The sequence below is a fragment of the Lagenorhynchus albirostris genome, chromosome 6 (assembly GCF_949774975.1).
Source record: "Lagenorhynchus albirostris chromosome 6, mLagAlb1.1, whole genome shotgun sequence".
In the NCBI taxonomy this organism is placed as follows: domain Eukaryota; kingdom Metazoa; phylum Chordata; class Mammalia; order Artiodactyla; family Delphinidae; genus Lagenorhynchus; species Lagenorhynchus albirostris.
In genome coordinates this window covers 79,938,356-79,961,934 of record NC_083100.1, presented here as the reverse complement: position 1 = coordinate 79,961,934, position 23,579 = coordinate 79,938,356, and the positions used below count along the sequence as shown (strand labels likewise).

Here is a 23,579-nt window from a genome sequence, read left to right as displayed (position 1 = left end):
TCATGGTGTATGATCCTTTTAATGTGCTGTTGGATTCTGTTTGCTAGTATTTTGTTGAGGATTTTTGCATCTATGTTCATCAGTGATATTGGCCTGTAGTTTTCTTTCTTTGTGACATCCTTGCCTGGTTTTGATATCAAGGTGATGGTGGCCTCGTAGAAGGAGTTTGGGAGTGTTCCTCCCTCTGCTATATTTTGGAAGAGTTTGAGAGGGATAGGTGTTAGCTCTTCTCTAAATATTTGATAGAATTCGCCTGTGAAGCCATCTGGTCCTGGGCTTTTGTTTGTTGGAAGATTTTTAATCACAGTTTCAATTTCAGTGCTTGTGATTGGTCTGTTCATATTTTCTGTTTCTTCCTGGTTCAGTCTCAGCAGGTTGTGCATTTCTAAGAATTTGTCCATTTCTTCCAGGTTGTCCATTTTATTGGCATAGAGTTGCTTGTAGTAATCTCTCATGATCCTTTGTATTTCTGCAGGACACACATGCTTTTTCACCTGACGATTTTACTGCATATACGCACAGCCAAATAAAAGAAATCACTACTAAGAATTTCTCTGGGGAGTTTCCCTGGTGGTCTAGTGGTTAAGATTCGGCACTTTCACTGCTGTGGCCCGGGTTCAATCCATGCTGCGTGGCCAATAAATAAATAAATAAGAATTTCCCTGGATATACATGAAAAAATATACATAGGTTTGTGTATGTGTAAATGTGTGTGTGAGTGTGTGGAGTGACTCTATCTTTACACCTATGGGTGTTCGTTGGAGCATTGTTTGTAAAAAACTAAAACTGGATACAATCAGAGTCTATCAATGGGGATTAGGCAAATTATAGGAAGATGACTTAATAAAACAATGTAAAATTATTAAAAAGGATGAGTTAGATTTGTATGAAATTAAATGGTAATATAATGTAAGTGAAGAAAGCAAAGGGTGGCATAGTATATCTAGTATGACCCTTTTGCCATAAAATAAGAATAAAAATATATAGGGGAGAGAGAGATGCAAGTATATACAATGCGCCCCCCCCCCCCACTGTAAGATATAGAAGCGACCATAAATCAGTTACATTTTGGAGAAAGCTTGAGAATTGAGACTGGAGCAGAGAGAAAATATTTTATTTTTCATTTTGTACCTTTTTAGATTTTCTAGCCAAATACATTATTAATTTAATTTGGTAAAAATCCCAACAAGGTTATCTGAGCAGGGATATTGTAGTCCAACTCTTATTTTCTTCTTTATATTTTCTGCATTAAAAAAAAGCATGCTATTAAATAGTTCATTTAAATATATATATATATATATATATATATATATCTTCCTCACTCTTTTTCTTGCAAGCTGAGAATCAAAGTCGAATTTCTCTCTCAGTTATATAAATAAGACCTGCTAGATTTAAAGAGAAATTAGAAGAAACTTTTTTTTTTTTTTTTTTTTTTTGCGGTACGCGGGCCTTTCACTGTTGTGGCCTTTCCCGTTGCGGAGCACAGGCTCCGGACGCGCAGGCCCAGCGGCCATGGCTCACGGGCGCAGCTGCTCCGCGGCATGTGGGATCTTCCCAGACCGGGGCACGAACCCGTGTCCCCTGCATCGGCAGGTGGACTCTCAACCACTGCACCATCAGGGAAGCCCAAAAGAAACATTTTTTAACAGAGAAAGTATATAAAGATGAGACCACTGATGCACATCTCAATAAATACCCCTATTGTAAAATAACAATGGATTCTCTGGTCAACTTTTTCAGGTGATTTTTCTGCTTATATCAGTGCACATCTGGGGATGATTCATATGTCTTTAGTTAAACAGTTTAAAAAATAAAAGTATATATATGTATACAAGTATATATAAAGTATATATATGTCTAAGAGTACACAAAAGTACATAAAAGAAACCTGGTGGTTATGTTCACCAAGTACTTTATTTTATACAAACAAATTTGAACTATACTAGAGAATACCTAATTAGATATTAATATTTAGCTGTAATAATATTTATAACTGTTTTAAAGAACATTCAGCATCAGAATAAAGTTAAGGTACATCTCCAAATAGATTAAGACTTTTCCCCAAAAGTAGCATCACTTCAAAAACAAAAATTTCCAAAATAGTACAAAAAAGAAAAAGAAGTTTTGAATACCTTATATCTACTACACAGATTGAATTGCTAGTTAAAACTTGCCAACAACCACCATACAGGCACTACAAGTGCTAAAATCCCAAAACAGACAATAGCTAGGCTAATAATACATATGGAAATGGATTAGAGTTAGAGACATTAGTATGAACTCCTGCTTAGCTTAATATAGATACACATAGTTACATATAGAAATATTTATAGATAATATATTGTGGTAGCAAAGGGATACAGATATCTGTATGAAAATAAAGATCATCTCTTACATCATAACAGAAAAAATTAACTTAAAATAGATCACAGACCTAAAGTTAAAACTTACCTATAGGGGCTTCCCTGGTGGCACAGTGGTTGAGCGTCTGCCTGCCGATGCAGGGGACTCGGGTTCGTGCCCCGGTCCGGGAAGATCCCACATGCCACGGAGTGGCTGGGCCCGTGAGCCATGGCCGCTGAGCCTGTGCATCCGGAGCCTGTGCTCCGCAATGGGAGAGGCCACAACAGTGAGAGGCCCGCGTACTGCAAAAAAAAAAAAACAAAAAAAACTTACCTATAAAACTTCTAAAAAAACATATAAGAATAAAAATAATTGTATCCCTGGGATAGGCAAAGATTTTTAGACAGAACACAGAAAGCAGAAAGTACAAACCATAAATTTTAAAAATTCATAAATTTTATTTTATCAAATTTAAAACATTTGCTCTTTGAAAGACATCACTATGAAAATGAAAGGCAAACCACAAAACAGAAGAAAATATTTCTAATATGTAGTTCTGACACAGGACTTTATTAAGAATACATAAAGACATATCACAACTCAATAGTAAGACAAAAAGCTACTTAATAAAGGAGGAAAAGATTTGAAAATACAGGTCAGAAAAGAACACATGACAGCCAATAAGTATATGAAAATGTATTCAACATGTTGTCATAAGGGAAACAAAAACTAAAATCATAATGAGATCCTATTACATATCCATTGAAATAGCTGACATTAATAGGATTAACAAAATCAAACATTGGTGAGAATATGAAGTAACTGGAATTTTCATACTGTTTTGTTGGGAATATAAAATGATAAAATCAAATTGGAAAAATGTTTAGGAGCTTCCTATGAAGTTAGACATATAACTACTATAAAACCCAGCCATTTTACTTCTAGGTATTTGCCCAAGAGAAATAAAAGAAAATATAGCCACACAAAAGCTTGAATACAAATGTTCATAGCAGCATTTTTCATGATACAAAAATACTAGGGGGGGGTCCCCAAACATCTATTAAACAGCTGAATAGATAAAGTGGGATATGCCCATACAAAGAAATACTACCCACCAATAAAAAAGATCAAACTACCAATTTATGCAACAAAATAGAGGAATCTCAAAATTATTATATTGATTGAAAGAAATAAGAGTATATTCTTTATTTTTCCATTTGTTTGAAATTTAGGAAATGCAAACCAGCTTATAATGACAGAAAGTAGACTGGTGACAAAGGCAGGGGGTAGAATGGATTTTTAAAGGGGTGAGAGGATATTTTGGCAGGGAGGGGAGATAAAAATAGTCTGTTTCTCAATTGCAGTGATGTTTCTTGGGTGTATACAGATATCAAAGCTCAAGTTACTGTATTTATTACATGTATGCACTTTATTGTACATAAATTATATTGCAACAAAATTGTTGCTTTTAAGGGTCACGTACCTGTTGTTTTGGAGAGAAATCGGCAAGAATTGAGAGGAAAATACACTAGAGTTGGAGTGTAGGGTGGGAGCCAAGCTTTAGAACTAGCTGATTCATATCAGGAAGAAAGACGCTAAGAGAAAGGTACACTGGGTCCTAATTCTAACAGTCAGGCAACTTATCAGCTCTGACTCTGCCATCTTCCAAAATTCTAGTGTCTCTGATAGAAGATGTTATCTAAGCAAGTTGCAGCCTCTGATCCAAGCCTTCCTTAACTCCCCCCCAACCATGCTCCCCAGTAAAGCTATGGGTTCTGAGCTTAACACCTTAGAACCGTGCCAGGTAAATTATAAGATATTGTCTGTTAACCGAATGTCGCAAGTAGCGATGCCTGAATATTGTTTAATGGCCTCTTCCATCTCCACCCCCCCACCCATCTGAAACCTTTGAATTTCAACAGGGTGCGCCTGTACTCAGTAGTGGAACCCACAGTGAGAACTCTCTCTGAAGGTATAATGCAGGCACTGTGGCTGGGGAAGGGCAGGGCTGGATTTGGTCAGGGAAGCTTTGGGCTCGGATCCTGCATCCATGAAATGCTTTTCCCTCTAACACTAAGCTCAGCCCTGCCGAGTCGTAAAAGAATGCAGACCAAGGTTTTTAATGAAAGGAAAATCTTACGTAGACAAGATGAGTTTTCACCTTTACAAACTTTTTATGGCACTAAAACTAGGACTCCAACTCACACAGAATCAGTGTGTCTTGGAAAAATGTCTCTTTTATGGACAGTTTCTGAGTTCTCCCTCTATTGTCTGGATCCAGTAGAGGACTCAGGTGCACAGATGGGGTGCACATACCCTATGTGACCTCCCCAGAACCCTGACCTCGTTCTTTCTTTCTTTTTTTGGCTTCATTGTGTCTTCGTTGCTGCATGCGGGCTTTCTCTAGTTGCGGTATGGGGGCCACTCTTCATTGTGGTGCATGGGCTTCTCATTGTGGTGGCTTCTCTTATTGCAGAGCACGGGCTCTAGGTGCCCAGGCTTCAGTATTCACAGCACGCGGGCTTCAGTAGTTGCAGGACGTGGGCTCAGTAGTTGTGGCGTGTGGACTCAGGAGTTGTGGCTCTTGGGGTCCAGAGCGCAGGCTCTGCAGTTGTGGTGCACTGGCTTAGTTGCTCTGCGGCATGTGGGATCTTCCCAGATCAGGGATTGAACCTGTGTCCCCTGCATTGGCAGGCAGATTCTTAACCACTACACTACCAAGGAAGTCCATGACCTAGTTCTTTCAACTACTTGCCTGTCTGTAAAATGAACCCAATAGGATCAAAGCATATATATATATATATATATCAAAACTGGTGTGTTATTTTGAGTGGGCAGCTCTTAAATTGCTCTCCTATGGGAAATGTTAACATCTGAAGCAATCAAAAATTATATGTATAGTAATTGTTTCACAAACTGATCATTTTCCCCCTCCTCTCCTCTTTCCTTCCCTCACTGCAAGCCATAGTGGTTTGAGTTGTGTTCTCCAAAAGATATGCTGAAGTTCTTACCCCCAATATCTGGGAATGTGATTATTTGAAAATAGAGTCCTTGCAGGTGTAATTAGTTAAGGATCTTGAGATGAAGTCATCCTGGGTTTGGAGTGAACCCTAAATTGAATGATTGGTATCTTTATAAGAGGAGACACAGAAAAAGAGCCATGCAAAGAGAGAGGCAGAGATTGGAGTGATGCAGCTACGAGCCAAGGAAGGCCAAGGATTGCTGGGAGACAGCAGCAGCTAGGAAGAAGCGAGTAAAGATTCTCCCTGAGAGTCTTCAGAGGGAGCACTGCTCTGGTCTGGACTACTGGCCAACAGAACTCTGAAAGACTAGATTCCTGTTGTTGTCAGCCACCAAGTCTGTGGTCATTTGTTACGGCAGCCCCGGGAAAGTAATACACGGGCCAATCCTGTCAACCCACCCAGATCACCAACAGTAGTTTATTTAAACCATGCCCCAAAGCTATGTCAGAGAAACAAGACACTGAAACTAGAGTCAAGAGTTTTTCATAAGTCCACTTGAAGGTAGAAGCAAAAGTCTAAGTGATAGCATGTAGAGAAAAGACAAAGGCTGGTAAGATTACCAATGGCTACAACTCTTTTGGAAAATAATTGTGTATTATCTTGCAAAGCTGAAGATGTGCACAGCCTTTGACTGAACATGACTGCTGCAATGGAGAGAAACTGTTGCACATGAAGACAAATGCAGGAACTTCTTGAAAACATCATTGCTCCTAATAGCCACAAACTGGAAAAAATCCAAATTTCCATCAACAGGATGATGACAAATGAAATGCACTACATACTTACAAATGGCATGTTATTCTACAGTGAATATTCATGAACTATAGCTACATGCAACAAACTGAATGACTTTTTCAAACATAATGTTGAACCAAAAAAAGCAAGACAAGAAGAATGTATACTCAGTATGATTCCATCTATAGAGAATCCTGAAAATAGCCCTCAAAACCAAATTATATTATTTGGAGATACATCTCTGGGTGATAAAACTATAAAGCAGAGCAAGAAAGTGATTACTATCGAATTTAGGATAGAAGTTAACTCTAAGGGGAAGTAAGTGGTTATGATGGGGAAGCAATATACCGGGGATGGGGGCTTGGGGGTGAGCTGTAAACACATTGGTGACATTTCTTTTTAGTAAGCTATGTGGTGGTTTCACAGATGTTTATATTTTTATTTTCTATACTTTTATTCATTATACTCTCTTATATATAAAATATTTAAAATATTTTTAATGATTTTTTTGGAAAGGGGTAAAAGATAAAAAGAGAAAAGAATCCATAGATGCTTTAAAAGCATAAAATGTTCCTCGAAGATATTTGTCTGTTTTCATATGGTTCTTTCACATTATCTTTCCTGCTCTAATTTCCAGTCTGTCAGCTAAAGTCTTAGTCAAGGCATTTTCTACTGAAATCTAAGATTCTGAAAAAGAAGGAATATGATGAAAAAGCTCAACAAATCTTAATTGTTGCCTCAAGGTCAGGCTATACGGGGAATGTGGTATTTAGCTTTGCCACAGACGAGCTCCCTGGAGGCTGCTACGTGGTGGCTGAGATTGGTTGGAGATGAGGGTAGGTATGTAAGAGGGAGGCCAGCTCACATGTCACACTTTGCCACTTCCAAGGGCTTTCCACATGGTCTCCTTTGAGCCTCACCCAAGTCCTGTGAAAAGTTCTTGCTGCTTCTCTTTTACTCATGAGATTGCTAAGCTGCAGAGAACTTAAAGGACTTTGTCCAGAGTCTCAAGTTCAGGAAATGACAGGGCCAGGATCGGAAACAAGGTTTTCTCCATTCTACTGCAGTGACTTTAAAAAAAAAATTTTTATTTTATATTGGAGTATAGTTGATTAACAATGTTGTGTTAGTTTCAGGTGTACAGCAAAGTGATTCCGTTATACATGTGCATGTATCTATTCTTTTTCAAATTCTTTTTCCATTTAGGTTATTACAGAGTATTGAGCAGAGTTCTCTGTGCTATACAGCAGGTCCTTGTTGGTTTTCTATTTTAAATATAGCACTGTAATGCAGTGATTTTTAATGGAGTTCTGCCTCAAACGTACAGACATCAACATACTTGTGTGGGAGACTCGGTGGTACTGAACTGATTTGATGCAGTCATCTCAAACTCAGGCTGTAGAGACACAGCTGAAAGCCAGCAGGCTTGGAGGGGCTGTGCAGAAGACAGACAAGGTTAAGCTAATCACAGTACATCTGAAGACTTTTGTCTTTTGTAAAGGCTGTACTCATGGCACAATCAAAAGACAAAATTAATACTGCTTGTGGCGGTTTGTGCTCTTAGCAAAGCCCTCTGTTTACCTTCCACGTGGTTGATATTCCATCTCCCCCCTAAATACTTACACCCTCCCAGCCAAGCCCTGGTTCTTTACAAACCGAAAGCAGTGAATTACTCGGTGAAACATTTCAGATAAACAGATGTAATCAGATCTCTGTTTGGACTTCAGGCTGGAGAAAGTGTGCAGAGCCTGACTGTTTCATATTGTTGTCTTTGATGCCAATAAATCGACCATTTGCAATACTGCTGCTGCCAAGAAATCCCCCAGGCCCTTGCGTGGTTTCAACAGAGGATATATGAAAAGACTGAACAAACAGCAGTGTTTTGTCCTCATTCCTGTCCTCAAAGCTTTTGCAAACTTAAGCAAGCTCTTTTTCATGATATCCTCAACCCAGCATGGAAGTCTACTGAAACCATTCCTGGTACTGATACTTTCAGTTTGGGAGTTGAGGGGCAAACATTTGCATCTCTTAAATGCTTTGATAAAATAATGGAAATAAAATAGAACCTTAAGTGAAACACAAACTAAGGTCCCAGTGGACGTATTTCTCTTAAATTTCACAGTTGTTTCTCTCCTACACACTGCACATGGCCTTAGACACGGGCCAATGAGTTACCAGTTTTGTAGAATGGCAAAGCTTTGTGAAGACCGTTAGAATCTGTGGGACAGAGACAAAGCAAAGATGGCAATGTATAGAAAAGAGCACATGGTGGCAAAGGTGTTTGCTTATTATCTGTTGAGCTGCATGCGATGCTCTGTCTAGGTGTAATTCACTCCCTACTCTACCATGGGTCTGACTGCCTGGTGGATAGGTCAAAACAGCCTTCAGAGCACCTCCTTCTCTCTCCAGCTCTCCCTGAGAGTTACCTCCATAGTACAATTTTACACACCCTCATCATGTAACGTAATCTTTCCAACGTCACCATACTTCATCTAAAATGAAATACAAGAAGAGAATGAGTTGGAATCTTAGTATAAACCTTTTGAAGAATTAGGAAGCCCTACATTTAGAGTTTATTTTTTAAATTGGAATGGCACATGTATCACATAATCAATATATGAAAAGAAGGCAATTGGTTCATTTTAAGAATCTGGTGGATTTTAAGGAAAGGCCATGGAGAGAATGATTGTCTTCTTGAGCTAGACTCCAGCAGTCCTGAAATATATGACTCTGGTAAACAGAGTAACATTCACATTCTTTTCTTAGTGTTTTGATGGTACATGTACAGGAAAATGAGTCTACAGCCAAGACTGAAAATTACTGGAACATCACTGTGATCGATGAATACAAAACAAACAAACAACATTTAACCTCCCCTCAAGGAGCTTCAGATTCTACTAAGGAAAATATACTTTTAAAATTCATTGACATGCTTTAAAAAGGCATTAAATGACACAATCACTGATAAATTCCACATTCCTTTTTATCTTCCTGTCTATCCTGTCTTATCTCTTACTCTCTAGTAATAAAATGGTTGAAAACCAGAGAAAAAGAGAAATCAACACCTTGAAATAAAAAGTAGAAACAACGAGGGTCACTTAATAATATGCTTTGTTACAGATTCCTTTAATCACATGGAAAAGGAATTTCTTCTTGAGAAACAAAATGTAACCACCAAGTGTCCAGGAATTATTACAAATGCTTGGGGAGTGTGGTAAATGTGAAAACTGGGCATTAAGAACCGATAGTGCTGACTTTATTTAAGGCTGTCGATGCTCACTTATTTGGTGATAAAATCAAAACCCAGGGCTCTCCCATTAGCTGGATTTATCTCTGCCTTCCCCACTCAACCACACAGCTCTGACCCGACACCCGTGCTGTTACTGTACCGTGAGGAACCAAGTTGGCCTTGTTAACAGGCTATGCCAAGTGCCGGGTCAGCCCCAGTGGAGGAAATCTGATTCCAATCTGGGGCTGAAAGTACCATCCCCCCCCGCCAGGTTTACTGAGAGCATATTACTCATTTTTAGTTAATTTCTTAGCCTGCAGAATAATTCGGCACATGTGCGCTGTGTATGTTCTCTCAGCTACTTCCTTAGAGACCCTGACCTTGAGGGGATAGTTGTAATTGGCGAGAAAAGTTAATGAATGACAATCATAGTTAAAATATCCTAGTTGTGTAAGAAAACGCATGCATTAAAACTAAAGGAAGAACAAACACAAGAGAAGTGGTTTAATACATTTTTCTTGTCTCGGACTTCTTAATGTCGAGGTCTGAAGCACCGTGGGGGTAAGGAAGTGAAATGCAGTGGTTCTCAAAACACATGTGCTGGGGAAGAAACATAATTATAGCAAGTCAGTGTGGGAGAAGCCATCCCGTTCGTGCGAAAGCCATACCTTCTTCCTACAGATTTTAAATCTGCTTCTTCTGGATAGACTTCTTGGAGGTGTATTGGAAATTTTGAAGGAGATTTTGCAGGCTTTGCCTTCCATCCTTTCCAAGTGTATTCCTTTTAAATATTAATATTGTTGCCATTGCCTACATGATTGTAGCGTCCATGATTCAGAAAAACATGTAATGATCAAAACTCCTATGAATTCAGTAGTGTTACATATATATATGTTATGTTATACCTATGTATTTATATTTATATATTTATAATGTTTTACATGTTTATGTGTGTGCGTATTTATGTAATTAAGTGCAGTTGCATTTGCATACATTTGAAAAATATGATTCATACAGGTCACATGAATATCTCCACGTTTTGCAGCCTCTGGTTATCCTTAACTTTGATAGCTCAGAAAAATTCCCAGGACCCCATCTTAGGTGTCTGCAATATGTCCAGCCCCTCCCACTATGTTCCTGACGATTCCTGGAAAGGATACTTTTCCTTCTAACTCTATTCTCCTTTTCCCACTCCCCACCTTGCCTTCACAGCTGCGGTCCTTCTATCTAAATCCATCACCCCATGCATGAACACATGTTCTTCCTTTTCATTTGCTAATATATCCCTAATACACTACTGTAATATATACAACTTTCATTCACGATTTGGGAGAACCTAGAGGGGTGGGATAGGGAGGGTGGGAGGGAGGGAGACGCAAGAGGGAAAAGATATGGGGATATATGTATATGTATAACTGATTCACTTTGTTATAAAGCAGAAACTAACACACCATTGTAAAGCAATTATACTCCAATAAAGATGTTGACAAAAAAAGAATACATATAAAGCACATAACACAATGCTTGGTACATAGTAAGCTTATCATATAAAAAAATTTTTTTATAAAAATTAAAAGATTTGGGAGAAATAGAAGGGTGTAATCACACCTCAGCAAAGGAGGCAAATTTAAAATTGAGTAGCATATATCTCTGTTCAGTCATCTGTCCAGCATTCCTTACCAAACGTTATTTCTCCTCCCTCTCTCTCTCTCTGTCTCTTTGCAGGATCTAGCCTGGCTCCATTTCACTGGGATCTGCTCTCTTCTAACCAAGAATTTCTCCCATGTCTAACACCCCTCCTTCCACACCACTCCTCCCTCCCCACCTCAGGTTCCTCCACCAAGTAATCAGATTTCCACCTGCCCTGTCTTTGGGCGTCAGGTGTAAAATGAAAATCTCTGTAATTTCATTGCGCGAAGAAATTTTAATCCCTTCTTTGTTACTATCCTGGGCACTATGATTAATTTAAAAAGCCCCATTAAGTAGTGTCTTTCTTCCTGCTTTCCCAGAACAATCTACCCAAATGTCAGTCAACTTGTAACATCTCACTTTTTCCTCCCTGCCACAAATAAGGCTGAGAATTATTTATTTAGCTGCAGCAATGCTTGCTGCACGCCTTTGAATCGAATCCTGTGCAGTGTGGCCCCATCAGTGGTCCACAAACACTCCTCCCTGGAAACAGATGATCTGTACATTCCTAAAACTATCTAGTGAGCAAATATGACCTTTGAGGCAGTTTGGTGAAAACTTTCTTTTCTCTCCACTTTATCATGAATTTTCCTCCTTTCCCTTCTCCTCACGTGCTTTCTATAATGAAGCTAAAGGATACTTGCAGAGAAAGGGGTAAAAGAAAGCTAGTAAAGTGTTCATTCTCCCAGAGGCATAACATTTTAATGCACAACACAGTCTTAAGCCAAGATAGCTTAAAACGAGACTATCTCTGGCTGTGGGATATTAATCACCCAAAAGCCAGTGGAGAATATGTCTTTTGGGGAAAGGAGCCTCCCCATCCCTTGGGAATCATGCAGCATAACATGACTTCCTATGCCATCTTCTCACTCGCTCCTCCTTTCGTAGACTAGCTTACTTAATAGAGAAATTAAAATGGATGAGATCCAGGTAAAATCATGTTTTCCTCCTCCAATCCAGACTACTGGTTGACAATCTCATTATGCTTCTTTCATTGTCCTCCAAATTGATCACAGCCCTGAATTCCTAGTAGGTGCTAAATATATTCTTATAATAAATCCCAGTGCCCAGATCTTAATAGAGCATTGATCTATTTCCAAAAGTCAGAAAGAGGCATTTTTCTTCCCCCGAAAGGAAGTTAATCAAATGGAGAACTCACTAATCAGGACGTAGACTTGCATTTTGGAATAGTGCCAAGTAAATATTCAGTGACTGGCATTATGTTGCAGTGGTTAGGATTTTGAATCGGGATCAGATCCCCTGGGTCTGCAACTCAGCTCTGACACTAACCAGGTGACCCAGGGCAAGTTATTTAATATGTCTGGTTTAGTTTCATCATAGGTGAAATAGGAATAATAAGGTAGCTTCCCTATGGGTTTGGTGCAGGAATGAAATGAGGCAATTCCGGGTTAGTGCTTAAAACAGAATATAGCAATAAATTCAAATGTGCCTCCTCATGTCTGCATTCAGAGACATCTGAGTTATGGATGTAGAGATCAAGGTGACTGTGGGGCTGAATTCAGAAATTACAAAGAGAAGTGCAATGAATTGGCTACACAACTCTTGAACTCCCAGCCTCTTTGAAACTATCAAATGGAAGGAGAGGAGAAAGAGAGTAACCATTTATGAAGGGATTTCTTTGGAGGCAGCCATTGTAGGTTCTGAGCCCCTACAATTCCTTTTGGGGTGGGAAGTTGGGGCGTGTGGTCTTACTTTCCTTGAATCCACTGTTTTTTAGTGAGAAAGGGCTTCAACAGGACCACTTTGAGATCTTGATGTACCTTGTCTGGGGCTGGAGGACATTGTGGAGAAGACCTGACTCCTGCTCTATTCATTACTAGGGCTGTTGAGACAGAGATCAGCTAAGTGCTTGGGTAGCAGAGGAAGGACCGTGCTGCTGGGGTAGGGGCAGCTGCAGAGCCGTTATTTGTCAGGGCAAAGGATGCAGCAGCATTCTCCATTAACCAGAGGCAGACTACCCAGAAGAGAGAAAGTTTCCTAGTACTACTACTGTCAGACACAGTTGCCTGAGAGGGCTGGAGCCCCCCACAGCTAAAGCTGACAAGGAGTGGCATTGTGTTAGAGGCTGTGAAAAGGATCACATGTGACCACCTATTATAAAGAGGCATATATTGGTTCAAGTTTACTGCAAGAGGGCGGGTCCATCCAAGCCTCTACAGTGAGATTTGGGAAGAATCAAGAAAGTGTTCCAGGGAGAAATGCCAGCTTTTTCGACATTTGTCAGGTACAGAGAGCTGTTCAAGGAAGACATTTCCTAGCCATCTCTCAGCCCTCCCTTCGCCGTAGCTCTGGCCTCAAAGGGTCCGAAACTGGCTAGCAAACAGGCTGGTTGGATTAGGGTTCTTTAGAGAAACAGAACCAGTAGGGCTCTGTTGTGTGTGGAGACAGAGATGATAGAGATAGAGGTAAGATAGCTGTCTAGCGAGATGTTTATTTTAAGGAATCGTGGGACCTGGAAAGTCCAAAATCTGCCGGGTTGGTTGGCAGGCTGGACCTCCAGGAAAGAGCTGCGGCTCGAGGAGTCTGCAGGCAGAATTCCTTCTTGCTCAGAGGTCAGTCTGGTTTTTTTAAGGCCTTCCACTGATAGGATGAGGCCCATTCACATTACAGAGGATAATCTGCTTTACTTGAAGTGTGCTGATTTAAATATTAATCTCATCAAAATTTTAAAAGGACAGTGAGATGCCACAAAGAACAAAACAAAAAAAGTGTTTCGATTACTCCATAATTATTCATGCATAATATACCAGTTACAAGTGCCTGGTACCTAGTACATGTTCAATAAATATTCACTATTATTATTACATATATATACATATATGATAATCTACTATAAATAGGACATAAAATCTATGCTCCTTTATATATATATATATATATATATATACTTTATATATATATACTTTCTTGATGATGACATATAAAGGTACCCTGACAACCTGAAATAGATGCATACATTTCACTGAACTACTTGATAGGTGGGAAGAACAAAAAAAAATTTTTAAGTATTTACTTCTTTTATGAAGTTATATTCCCATGACTGTGCTTTATGTATTGGTGTTTCACATAAATATGTTGCCTGAAATTTACTCTATGGTGGGATAAATATAAACTTTGAAATTTAAATATATTCATGCCATGGCAAACACAGTTGCCTTTGTTGGTGTTTACTATTGTCTATAGCCTGGGGGCAATATTGACTCAGGTAAACAAATAATTAGCCTGCTCATTTGAAGTAGGGAGGTGTAATTAATGAATTTGCTTACTGTTTTACCCTGCTGCAGACACACAGCCATTTGGGTCTTTGTTCTTTCATTCTCAGTGTCTCTCTCTCTCTCTCTCTCTCTTTCTCTCTCTCTCTCTCTCTCTCTCTCTCTTTCGTTCTCTCTCTCTCGCTCTCGCTCTCGCTCTCGCTCTCGCTCTCGCTCTCACATTCCATCTACCTTTATCTCCATTCACAATATACCTGCCTACTCTGCTACTCTGGGTTCCAGAAAATATGGTTGCCTATGGTACTTAGTAAAGTGATGAGTCTGAGACACTAGTCAACTTGGCCCAATGCTGATGTTCAAAGGTACATTTTTTAGATGTTATTATTTTGGCTGTGCAAGCAGCCTTTTAAGAGCTGCTTTTAAAATTGAAGATGAAGATCAGTAAGAATGAATTTGATGTCTGGATATAGCAGGCTTGCATTAGGACAGAAATTGGCCCTATTACACAATGAACCCTTTCAATTATAGCCTTAATGGGTCTAATTTGCCCATGGCTTTCTTGATCAACCTTTTTTTTTCTTTTCTTTTTTAAAATTATGTATTGTTCAAGTGATTTTGCTCTAGATTATATAACACTTCATCTAAAATTATTATATAAATCTTTACTCATTTTAAAAACAATTCTGCTAAAGCACTAGCCCAAGTTGTTCTTACATCAAAATTAGATAGATGTATATATGAACTCATGGGATCTGTAACCCAAAATAAATTACTGTAGTGGGGCCACTATTTAAAAACAGAGGTGACTAGAGATGTTAAGAATCTTACTTTCCCAAACAGTAGTGAGAAAGACTTGGCTTCATCCTTTGGCAACATATAGCATGTTAACTAATGTGTCGTTAAGATTTAAACAAGACTCATGCTGGAAAATCAGACGGTTTCAGCAGCCCTATCCTCATTCCACCAGACCACTTTGAAAATAAGATCTGCCAAGAGTTTGAAAGTGGGATAGAAAGAATGTAAGCCTCACCGCTGACTTTTCAGTGCTGTGTAAATCAAAAGGATTGCCAGCTAGCAGACAGAATGAACAGGAGTCCACAGTGATGCTGGCAATTACTCTGGTAGATGTCAAGTCTCGGAAATTGAAATTGTGAGACTGTTATCATATTAAACAGCAGAAAGGAGAGCATCCTCAGATTTTCTATTGAGTCAATTGGCTGATACCTTTTCAACAACCTGTGGCTTTTGGTTAAAGCTCAGGAAAGCACTTTGTTTAAAAAAATCCATGTTTCATTCATCAACTCTCTAGGCAGTAAATCATAACCAATTGATGATATTCCTTGAACATCTACTAGGAGCCGTGATAGACATTAGCAAAATTGGGTAACAGATTTACCCAAGTATGGAATACAAAAATTTGAAATACAAATCAGAAATACAAAAAGGAGACCAACTTACATGAAAAAAGAAAAAGAAAAAAACGTAGATTTAGGAAGAAAAAAGGGTAGTAGTAAGAAAGAAGCTGCTGCTTCTACCCTAGGGTTCACTGTGGCTGCATCACGTGGCTACATCACATTGCCTTGTCAACAAGCCTTGTCAAGATTCTTTTCAGATCCTGAGATCATTTTTATGACAGTTTCTAAGATGCTCTCCTCTCCTCTCTTTCAGAGGGTGGACTCCCCATTCTTCACTCAGCAACCAGAGTTGCTGAAAGGCAGGTCCTACTGATGCTCCGAGAGCTGAAAATGTGAGAAGGTGATGAAACGGACCAGAGTACTCCTTGCCAGCGGGACACAGGGCTTTCCAAGTAGGTAACTGTGACAGTGATCATGCCAAGGGACAGAACAGGAGGTCCCCTCTGGGTAAACAGGACATGCTTCTCCTTGTGACCCCTGGCTGACCTCCCAAGGGGAAGAGCCAAAGTAAAGCATCTCTGGCCAGCAAAATCAGCGTCAGCAACAACTGAGGCTCAGAGAACTCCCTGGCCTGAGGAAGGACCAGAGCAATGATGCAGCAGTGTTTCTAGGCAGTGAATGATAATAATACTACAGAGACTCATTGATTCTCCTTTTGTTCTCTGCCGCCCGTCACATTTTCCTGTGGTAAATATCGATTAGACTGATGGTGATTGGTTATGAAACCAGTTATCCTGCTGTCCTCAAACAGCAAGAGAGTATTTACAACTTATGTGATATATGAAGATGCAAGGCCCTTTTCATTTTAACTGGGTTCCCAATTAGGACAGAGAATGTTGAGTGGCTGTTGTGGTTTTGTGGGCTTGTTTTTAGCACAGAACTTTCGGCAATCACCATGAACACCTTCCTTATAAATATGGTAAATAAATAAGGAAGGAAGACTTTGGGGCAAACTGGCATTGGTATCATTTAATTTCTTCTGTGTTTCCAGCCAATTAAATGAATGGGTGTCTGTGGTAATTAAACTCACTTTGATAATTAGGCACTAAGGATTCTTAACTTGCTGAATGTTAATGAATATTTCCCAAGTATGGCCCCTGTATCCTCTAAGTACTGCCAAATGGAGTCTTCCTGATCATCATTAAAACCTAGAGTTCTTTAAAAACAGTTCCACATAGATAATTGAAACTAGAAACAGAAATTTGGTTTAGTTGCTTTTCTTTTTGACTCTGGGCAGGTTGATGAAATTTGAATTGAAAACAAGTTTTATTATAAGTGAAACATAGTTGAACTCACTCCTTGGAACTTGAAAGGCCACATACAGCAGTGCACACATTAAAGCCATAGACAGGAAATAACTCCTGCCTCGCCGCAGCTGCCTACAAATAGATAACTCATCAATGCCACACTCTCTTTGCTAATGATTTGAGGCTAAGGCAGACAAAAGTTCTGGGCCATCTTGGAGGTGTGCTTTCCACACAGAAGTGTACAATGGTACCGCTCTGGGCTTTCCACCAGTAGATGAGCCATATGGAGCATCTTTATCTGGAAACTATGACCCTTTTTTTTTCCTTTGACCCCATCAAATAACTTTATTCACACAAACATCCCTTAATTTACAAAGCCTCAGTCATTCATACACATGGGGCGGATCCAGTGTTCAAGGAATTTAAATATAATGTATCATACCAACGCAACTAAACCAGGTACAGAATAATTCATACATAAAGTTGTTCCAGGTAGGTCCTAGCTTACCAGCTTCTGTGAAAAAAATAAAGAAAAATAGATTGATTGATCACCTAGTCTTTGAAACTAACCTTGTGCCTAGGTTGAAACCTCCTTCGCATCCATGTTGGCCCTACGTGAATGTAAATCATTGCAACATACTCCCCTTGCTCTGATGGAAAGAGGTGCCTGGAGCACAGAAAGATTGCTTTAAAATGTCCCTAAATAAAGTCCCTTCCTCCTGTGGCCTCTCATGGAAAAAGACGTGGAGGCCTTCTTGCCGTTAGCCCCCGCAAGTCTTAGGGGCCCTGGGAGCTGATGGCCGTGGACTCATCCCTCAGCTGGGATGCTGACGTTAGCCAACCTCAAGGCACACTCCTAGTCCCTCCACCTCTCAGAGCCTCTTGCCAGACAGGAGCCCCTGCCATCTAAGCCCTTGATAATGTGTCCCTCAGGCTTGCAGTGCAAACCAGTAAACCAAAACACACTTAGATCAAACACTAATTGTAAACAGTAAGCACTGAAAGAACTACTTCTAGGGCATGGCTTATATACAATTATTTATTTCAAATATTTCCAACACTCAAATGTTTCAGGTGTTCAAATATTTATTTCAGATATTCCCAAAGCCCCTCTTACAGAATCTTCCTTAGAGAGGGAAAAAGGGGATGGAACAGGGAATTAGTGTTTCTTGAGTATCCTTTATGTCCTAGGCCCTGCACTAGCTCCCCACATATCATGATTCCATCACTGAAAAGTCATGGCATATTGATGGGGGAAGGTTGCTTCTTCTTGTTTTACTGGACAAAACTACATGAGGCATTAGAACTAATACAACATATTCTACATTATACAAATCTATTATTTAAATCAGCAAATTCACACTCAGTCACTGAAGTCAAACCTAGCCTTGCCATTTCAGTAACATGTTGAAGGGACCTCTCTGAGCCTTGAGTATTTCTTCATAAAAGGCAGACAATAATCCTGCCGATGAGGGTTGTTGGGAGGATTAAACTTGATAACACGGGGAAAAAAAAACCATAGCATGGGATTTCCCTGGTGGTCCAGTGGTTAAGAATCTATCTTCCAATGCAGGGGACGCTGGTTCGATCCCTGGTTGGAGAACTAAGATCCCACATTCCGTGGGGCAACTAAGCCCGCACACACTGCAACTACTGAGCCCGCACGCTCTGGAGCCCATGCACCACAACTAGAGAGAAGCCCGTATGCCGCAACGAAAGATCCCATGTACCACAACTAAGACCCATCACAGCCAAATAAATAAAGTTTTTAAAATGTGTTTAAAAAAATAGCACATTTCCTGGTATTTAATAAATGCCACTTTGTCCTTTTCCTTTCTCCTTCTTCATAGATTAAGAAATATTCACCTCCCTAGTGAGTGGATGGAATGGAAAACAAAAATAACACTTTTTAGTAAGGAAACCTATAAGCTCCCTTAATAAAATTCCAATCCTCCAAGGTTGGCCCTAGAGATTGTTTTATTCCAGCCATTTCATCCATATTCCACATAACAGGGGCAGAACTGAGGACATCCCAGCTAGAGGAAAGAGCAGAACCAAGCCATGCTTTCTCCCTTTAGGTGCATTTCTTCAAAGCTCCAATAACACTTGTGCTTACATCCCATCAGTCAGAGCTTAGTTATATGGCTTCACTTAGATGCAAGGCAGCCTGGCTAGTATAGTTTTTATTCATGCAGGCCATGTGCCAGCTAAAAGACAGGCTCTATTAAAGATAAAGAAGGATACTCTTTGCCACAAAAGAGTCAAATTGTACTGTTTGCCACAGAAAGTCATTACAAACTTCAAGATAAGAAGTGTTAGTGTCTTGGATGCTGGATATATTGTGAAGGTAGAGGCAAACAAATCTGTTGATTGATTGAATGTAGAGTGTTAGAAGAATCAAGGATGACTCCATGGTTTCTGGGTTTGAGCATTGAAATGTCAGAGTTGTCTTTTATAGAGTTGGAAAAGACAGCAGTTTTTGTGGTGGGCTAAACCAGGGTTCGCTTGGGGGCTTGTGGTTTGAGATGCCCATTATTATATACACACCAGGGAGACAGGTGATATGCAAGAGTTCTGAAGGAAAGTCTGGGATGGAAAATTGATGTGAAAATCATCAAGGAATAGAGGGAGAGTTTCCAGGTCTGACCATGAGAAGCTAATGTTTAGAGATCTAAGCTAATGTTTAGAAGAATGGAGAAACAGACAAAAGACACTGAGGAGAAGCAACCAGTGAAATAGAAAAAAAGTGAGTGTGGTGGATTGGTGGTGGGAGCATGTGGAAGTTCCTCTGTGGTATTTTTTCTTTTTGGAGGGTTGGGGGTAAGAAGCAAAGCAACAGCAGGATGGGAGTTAGAGGAGGGTGTGCTAGAGGTTTGAGGATAGAGAAGAAGGTATGAAATAGCTGTGGAGGGATTGGACAGCATACCTGTTCGTCGCTGATCGCCATGGTGGTGGTGTGATAGTTTAAGTAAGCCTTGGGAACACAAAGCATCCACAGAGGAAGAGAAAAACAGCATCTTGGGAAGAGTTCTTATCTTTGGAGCAAGAAGAAGAAGAACCAGTGAATGAAACAGAGACAGATCCATCAAAGAGAAAATCAGAGATCTCAAGAAGAGAAAATGTTTAAGGCAGGACAACACATAACATAAGAGTATGGATTAGGGAGTCATATTCAAATCCCACATTCATCTCTTTCTGGCTTTGTGACCCTAAGCAAGTAACTCAGCATCCCTCAACTTTACTTTCCCCATTTGTAAGATGGGAAAAATAATAGTACCTGTATGATAGCATTATTGTGAGGATTACATGAGCTATTGTTTATAAAGTACTTAGAATAATGCTGGCTCATAATAAGCCAGCGTTATTATCAGAATTGAGGCAGAAGGGGAGTTGCCAAATGGCCACAGTCAATCTAAATGATGTATGTTGAAAATGGAAATGACCATATTCTCTTTCTCTATAGTGGGAACATGTGCCGTTCCTGGGCTGATGTTTCTGAGTGACACATTCACATATTTCAGTGCCTGAGCTCCCTGTCTGTTCTTGCTTGGCTTTCCTGAGTCATTGGCAATGATTTTGTGCAGAATTTTTCAGGCCAGAGATGTCTTGTTTGAGACTCTGAATTCACCAACCTTAGGATCACCATCTCCAGACTTCAAGATATTCCATTTTCTACTGTTTAAATCATTCAATTTGGGGTTCTCTGCTACCTGCAGTCCAAATTATTCTGTCCAACATGCGACGGAAACAAGGCACTCCTTGATCAGAGTAAGAATACATTGAATCACCTTGTACTTTTTTGATACTTGGAATATTACAATAGAAGGCTCATCTTTGTCTTAATTTTTAACAATTATATACAAAATTCTCAAAGGCAAAAAATTCCAATATAGTTTTAGAGATATTCAAAAGTTAAATTTACTGTTTTATGATGCAACTGAAAAAAATTCCCAGATGTCTTGATATGCCTCCATTGTTCCCATAATAAATGACTTCTTTAATATATTCAGATGACTTACATTTCAATTAAGATATAATACCTACTTTATAGAAAAAACTTTCACCTATTTGCCTTTATGTTGTTCCTAAATTAATGATTAAAAACTTCTGGTTTCAGCTCGGAGATGTAGAAAGCTGTAAAGAATTTTATTCCCACCCTTACAACAAGAAAAAAGCTGGACCCATCAGAGAACTGAGGTTTCAGGGCAAACAAATAACCTCAAATATGGAGAGAGACAATGCCTTTAGGGATAAATAGCACCTGAGCATTTACTTACCTGTGGCAGATTCTGCCAGTCTCCACATAAGACAGTAAGAAGATACAGCTAAAATGTTTCCAGAAATTGCTAGAGGCTGAGCGTGGGCTAGTGTGAGAATGTAAAACCTCTGGGTGTGGCAGATATAGAGGTGTTTGCGCATTCTTGCTGGCAGTGCTCATAGGAAAGACTTGGAAGAATCCTGAGAAAGCTTTTTTCGTGGCGCTGACGAGAAAGGGAACAGCAGCCACTGCCCAAACTCTGGCCAAACCCATCTCCTATATCTCGATTTCAGGAGTGAAAGGCTTCATCTGCTGGGGAAAGAGCAATGAAAACTGTCACCTTAGGGTACTGATGGAAACCCCCTGCACCTGGGGAAGAGCACAGAAAAGAAGCAGCATCCTTCCTCTGGGAGTCATACCATATGAGTATTTCTATTTCTCCTATGGAGAGAAATACCTGCAAGGTCCTGCTCTGCAGCTGATGGGCAGAGTGCTTGGGAAGGCCATCTCCCAGACCCAGGGACAGAGCTCTGCCTGAGACTGAGGCTTAATCAGAACATCAGGGAATGCCCTCCCCTCCCCATCTCCCATCTCCCAACCAGGCTAGCAAGCTTAGAGTAAAATAGCAGTGGAATACAGCTGGGAGAGCTGCAGGAGACTGATCCTTGTGAGGCAACAGTGCAAAGGGAAGATGAAAACCCAAGGAGGGAACAGACGTGGAAAGAAGAACCTCTATCAAGCTAGCCAACACTGTAAACACAAGGTGTCACTACAGGAATTTTAATCTTAGAGTAACCATAGGAACAACAAACTCCAAACTCTGCCGAATTCCTGGACAGATTAATACAAACCCCATACTTAAGGTCTAGCTGAAGAAAGTGGATGCTCATTTCCGGCTATAAAAAATATTTACCCCAGGATGTATAGCCCTACACAAGATGTCTGGCTCTCAACAAAAAAAAATTCTAAGGCAGGTGAAAATGCAAACACACACACACACTCAAAGAAGAGTCAAAGCAAGTATCGGGATCAGACTGGCTATGACACAGACAATGGAACTATCAACAGAGAATTTTAAGTGATTTTGATGAATATGTTATTTGCTCTAATAGAACAAAGAAGATGACATGCAATATCAGATGAGTAATTCATCAGAGAGATGAAAACTATAAGAAAAAAATCAAATGAAAATACTGGAAGTAAAAGAATCAGTAACAGATACAAAGACCTCCAACAGGCTCATCAGTAGACTCAGCACAGCCAAGGAAGGAATCTGTGAATTTGATGATAGGTGAGTGGAAATTGACCAAACTGAAAAACAGAAAACAAAGAATGAATAAAAAGGAATGGAACACCTAATAGTGTGGAACAATTGCAAACAGTGTTAACATATACACATGGAGAAGAGGGCAAAAATAGAGCAGAAGAAATATTTTTTAAAATAATGGCAGAAAATTTTACAAAATTAGTAACAGACATGAAATCACAAATCCAAGAAGCTCACAGAACACCAAGCAGGAGAAATATCAAACACACACATACACACACCTAGGCATAATGGTATTCAGATTTCTCAAAATGAGAGAGAAAAAAATCTTGAAGTTAGCCAGAAGGGGAAAATAATCTTCTCTACAGAGGAACAAGCATGAGAATTAAAACAGACTTCTCATCAGAAGCTATTCAAGCAGAAAAAAAAAGTAGTGACCTATTTAAAGTATTGAGGAAAAATGTCAACCCAGAACTCTACATCTAGTAAAAAAAAGAAGTGAAAGAGAAAAAAACATTCTAAGACAAAAACTGACAGAATTGCCAGATATACTCTATAAGAAAATACTAAAGGAAAAGAAGAAATACTAAAGGCAGAAGAAATATGAGATCAGTCGGAAACTTGGATCTACACCAAAAAAAAAAAAAAAGAGAATAAGAACTGGAATGAATGAAAATGAGATAAAATGTATTTCTTATTGGTAAATGTGCTAAAAGATAACTGGCTGATTACATATATGGCACATGTAAAAGTAAAGCATATGAAAATAATAGCACAAAGGATAGGTAGGAAAAATTGAGAATACACAGTTGTAAAGGCCTTACATTACTTGTAAAGTAGTATAACATTATTTGCAGGTAGATCAGATTAATTTGAAATGTATATTGTAAATTCCAGGGTAATCACTAAAAAAATTTTTTAAAGGTTAATTAATAAGTCAAGAGATAAAATGTAATCATAAAAATACTTAGCTCAACAAAGGCAGAAAGAAAGAAAAATGATGTACAGTACAAATGGAGCAAAGAGAAATAGCTAGAAAGAGGTTGTTTTTTTGTTTTTTTTTTTTAGCGGTACGCGGGCCTCTCACTGTTGTGGCCTCTCTTGTTGCAGAGCACAGGCTCCGGATGCGCAGGCTCAGCA

The 23,579-nt window shown here is 39.4% G+C and overlaps 1 long non-coding RNA gene across 1 annotated transcript; it reads right to left on the bottom strand.

The window, feature by feature from the left end:
• Window positions 1-17,350: 17,350 nt before the first annotated feature.
• Window positions 17,351-20,674, bottom strand: LOC132521832 (uncharacterized). Its single transcript, XR_009540967.1, has 3 exons — window positions 20,547-20,674; window positions 19,841-19,949; window positions 17,351-17,428 (listed from the first exon to the last, which is right to left on the bottom strand). It is a non-coding gene; the product is annotated as an uncharacterized LOC132521832 (long non-coding RNA).
• Between the last annotated feature and the right edge of the window lie 2,905 nt (window positions 20,675-23,579).